Source organism: Melozone crissalis, unplaced genomic scaffold, assembly GCF_028551555.1.
Source record: "Melozone crissalis strain CALT ecotype California unplaced genomic scaffold, PUWL_Pcris_2 ptg000018l_1, whole genome shotgun sequence".
In the NCBI taxonomy this organism is placed as follows: domain Eukaryota; kingdom Metazoa; phylum Chordata; class Aves; order Passeriformes; family Passerellidae; genus Melozone; species Melozone crissalis.
Genome location: NW_026535796.1, coordinates 2,875,436 through 2,879,888, shown reverse-complemented (window position 1 = coordinate 2,879,888; position 4,453 = coordinate 2,875,436). Strand labels below are relative to the sequence as shown.

Here is a 4,453-nt window from a genome sequence, read left to right as displayed (position 1 = left end):
AAACACCATGAAACTCATCTGCTGAGCCAAAGGAGATGGAGTTCATTCCCTGGGGCCGAGGCCAGAGCCAAAGGAGATGGAGTTCATTCCCTGGGGCCGAGGCCATGAGGGTCATTCCATGGGGAATAGAGCTTGGGAACGGCACTGAGCCCAGCTGCACTGCTTGGAGCCATGTGGATCCAGGAGGGAGGAGGAAAGCCATGCTGCAATGTGCTCCCTGCAGAGCATCCCACAAAAATCACCCAAGGCAATGCTCCTGCTCCCTTCTCCTGCAGGAGTACAACATGACGGGGAGGGTGATGCTCTGGATATTTATTGATCAGGTGACTCAAGGAATCCCTCAGTCACTGTCCTAGGGTCACTTAGCAGTGCAGTGGGAGGAATTAACAGGTTCAGACCCCCGTGTTCATGGCAGGATCATTTCTCCATGCAGTTTCTTTTTCTGCTCCTCAAAGACCCTCTGGAGGGAGAGCCGGAGGGACCCCATGGAGCAGGGCCTCCAGCACCTCCCCAACAAGAAGTAGATGAAGGGTTTGATGCTGCTGTGGATGCAGGCGAGCAGGAAAAAAACCTCTGATGACACAACGATGTAACTGAGTTGCTGCAGGAAATTCCAGAGGCTGAGGAGGAGAGTGAAAAGCGCAATGATGAGGATAACGATGTCGCACCTTTTGGGCTGCTGCTGCTGGGAGCCCACCTTGGAATTAATGAAATCAACTGTGATTGAAATGAGCATGGGTATAACAAAGAGGAGCAGCATGATGATGTACATGGAGATGAGAGCTGCCCGGCAGAGCTCCTGCTCATCTGATGGGCACAGGAATGTCACTGTGGGGATGACAGCAAAGAGAGCAAAGAAGGCCCAGTATTGGACACTTTCCACCGCCCACGTCAGGCGTAGAAGAAGGTTACAGCGACAGCAGAACTAGCAGAGCTTGTCCATATATACAACACGTCTCCTGGGCATCAGCCATAACAGCGCCCAGTAGTAGGAGACCACTGAGAGCTGGAAAAGGAAACTCAGGTAGAGCAGGGGCATAACAGGAGAGCAGGACACATCCTCCACCAGGAAAAGGAGGGCCGAGGGGACTGTGAGGAGGAGGAAGAGGAAATCAGTGACAGCCAGGACAAAGAAGCCATAGTTGGGGATTTTCAGGTTGAGGAGACCGATGACAGCCCCGTTCCCAGCCAGCCCACACAGGCAGATGAGCAGGGTCACACTGTGTATGGCCACGGTGGTGACATCTGTCTCACACAGATCATCTCCTTCAGTGGGTGAGGCAGGAGATGGGGACACGGTGCTCACCTCCATGGATGGACGCTGGGCAGGCAGTGGGATGTGGCCCCTGGCTGTGGTCAGAGTGGATGGGCAGTCAGTGCTTGGAGAATGCAGGGATGGACCATGTGGCTCCTGAGCAGCTCCCTGGAGTGGGAAGGGTTCAGTGGGGAGGAGTGAGATGTGTAGGGGAGGAGGGCAGTGGGAATGGTGGGGTGTGAGAGGGAGGTGGGAGGGTTGGGCTGTTTGGCACAGGGCAGAGGAGGGGGGACCTAGGGAGGGCCGTGTGGTCACCAGGAGAGGGTGTCAGGAACAGAGCAGCTGCTGCAGGAGCGGAAGGTGGGGTAGGGAGGAAGGCAAACATTCCACTGACCTGTTCCCTGTGGGGCAGCAGCAGGCAAAGGGGTCTGTGCAGATCAGCGGCGCTTCCTGGTCCCTCTTGCTCCTTTGGCATCCATGTCCTAAAGCAGCTTCTCCTAGGTCAGAACCATGCAGAAGAATGTCTCCACATCACCAGGAGCTCCCCACTCCTATCCCTCTCTGCCCTGTCCTGGTGATGCTCCCCAAGACTCAGTGGGGTCACAGGGCAGTCGGAATTGGTTTTATAACTTTGGCTGTGTCAGAGTTCCACAGCTTAGTGTTACTGATCTTGACTTTTTTTTCCTTTGCTACAAAGGAGGTCGATTTTTAAATGGCTGTGCAATATTTTCTGATAAGAAACAGTCCTTCCCAGCTTAAGGTGCATTCTGTAACTGCCTTCCCTCTCACAATATGTTTCTACCATTCCTCACTTCTCTTCTTTGAGAGGTCATGCTCCCTCCTGCAGCAACAGAATGCTGGAGCTGCTGGTGGCGCTGGAATGCTGGCAGTGCTGGTGAGGCAGCTGGGTGTTTCTCAGAAGTAACTCCGAGTCTAGGAATGGCTCCATGATACTTGCAAAAAGATGCCCTGGGCCTAAGGAAGCACAGTTGAGCTGCTTCCTTGTTCTAACCCTTTACCATCCTCATTCCTGCCCCCACTCCCCATCCCCACCCCGCTCCATCCTCACCCCATCCTATCACATCCCACAGGTTTCCCAGATGGAGCTGTTCCCTCACTCTGAGCGTGGCCTGTCAGGCTCTGCTCTCCTCCAGTGCGGAGATTTGGGATTCACGGCTTCCAGACCCCCTGCAACCCGCTCTGACCCTCTCCTGGCCACTCCAAAACAGACTCCAATACCCCAGATGCCCCTGGGACCCCGTCCCCCCCCGAACACCATTGATCTTCCCCTGCTCCACCAGGGACTCCTCGCAGTGCCCTGCTCCTCCTGGCCATAGGGTTCTTGGACCCAGGAGGGAGGAGGAAAGCCCAGCTCCAAGGTGCTCCTCAGGATCACACAGGATGATAAATGTGGCTGGAGCCAGTGCAAAAACAGATTTGGAGGCCTGCAGGGGTTTTGGGGTAAGTTCTGTAAGAAGAAGCAAGAGCACATGGCCAAAGGAAAAGTTCAAGGCAAGGTCACCTTTAATATCACAGCACTCAGTGAATGAGACCACCAGAGACCCCTCTGAATAATCCTCCAGGCCCAGGAAAGGACTTGGAGAAGGAGGTGGATGCATGGAAATGAGTCCTAGGAAAGTGATGTTTATATATTAGATAAGAAAGACACTTTAATGACTCTGTGTGGTTGTGATGGATAAAACCCCTGTTCTAAAGTCTCACCCCAAACAGAAATTTGGAGTGATCCTTCTGTGTGTCGTCTGCTTCCTAATGCTTCTCATTGTGTTGGAAAGTTCATTCTGGCTGATTTTGGTATCACTCCAAATTCCCATCTCCACTCCTCATGCCATGCCATGCCATGCCATGCCATGCCATGCCATGCCGTGCCATGCCATGCCATGCCATGCCATCCCATCCCATGGCCGCTCCCCATGTTGAAGCCCTGTCCCTCAGGCTCTGCTGCTCTCCAATCAGGACATTTGGGATCAGCACCATCCAGATCCTTCCTGGCTCCTCCTGCTCCCTCCCACACGCCCAGACCCCCGGGGACGCTGCCCCCCCTGCCCGCCAGCCCCGCTGCACCCGGGAGCAGGGACATCTCTGCTGTGACACTCACAGAGCCCTCGGGGTGGGGAATGCTGAGCGCCTGGGCCATCGTGTCCGTGCCAGCCCAGCTCTGGCACTGGGCATCATGGCTGCTGCAGGGAGCACAAGCCATGGCTGTGTCCCCTCCCTCCAGCCACATTCCCGGCTGGCAGCAGCAGCCAGAGGAAGCCGGGAAGCGCTGGCAGAGGGGGCAAAGGCAGCTCAGGGTTCACGGTGCTGTTTATTGATATCAGACCTCAGTGGGATGCAGGAACCAGGTGCCAGGGGGAATTCTGGGGTCACAGCCGTGTTGGGAAGGATCCCTTTCAGGAAAGCAGGTTTTAAGTGTTCTGGGAGGTGTAAGAGAGGAGGGAAAGCCATGCTCCAATGTGCTCCCCACAGAGCATCCCTCCCACATGGCCCTTGGCAATGCCCCTGCTGCCTTCCCCTGCAGGAATTGAGGTGGGAGGGTGACCCTGTGGATGTTTATTAATCAAGTGACTCAAGGAAACCCTCAGCCAATGCCCCGGGGTGCTTCATCAGTGCAGTGGAAGGGATCAACAGGCTCAGACTGCCATGAAATCACTGGAATCATTCCCTGGTGGAACCATTGCTGCTGGCAGTGTTTTCTTCTAGCACCACAAAACCCTCCAGAGAGATTTCTTTAGGACCTCATGGAGCAGTTCTTCCAGCATCTCCCTACCTGGAATTAGATGACGAGTTTGATGATGCTTTTGATTCAGGCAAGCAGGAAACCAGGCTGGGAAGGCAGAATGGTGTAGCTGAGCTGCTGCAGGAAATTCCAGAGGCTGAGGGGGAGAGTGATGAGGAGAGAGAGGAAGAAAATAATTTGGAGCCTTTTGGGCTTGCCCTTGTCTGAGCAACATGAGTCCTGAATGCAGAAGAATATACTGGAAATGAGCATGAAGGGAGCAAAGAGGAGGAGGTGGAGGGTGCGCATGGAGATGAGAGGCCATGGCAGTGCTCTTCATGAAACTGGCCCAGGGAAGCCACTGTTGGATTGAGAGCAATGACACCAAAGAAGGCCACTGCAGGGCACTCATCACCATGCATGGCAGGCGCTCAGAAAAGAAAGAGGAGCAGCAGCAGAAG

The 4,453-nt window shown here is 54.6% G+C and overlaps 1 pseudogene; it reads right to left on the bottom strand.

Annotated features, from left to right (window-relative positions):
• Nucleotides 1-392: 392 nt before the first annotated feature.
• LOC128936994 (mas-related G-protein coupled receptor member H-like) lies at nt 393-1,361 on the bottom strand (annotated as a pseudogene).
• Nucleotides 1,362-4,453: the final 3,092 nt, after the last annotated feature.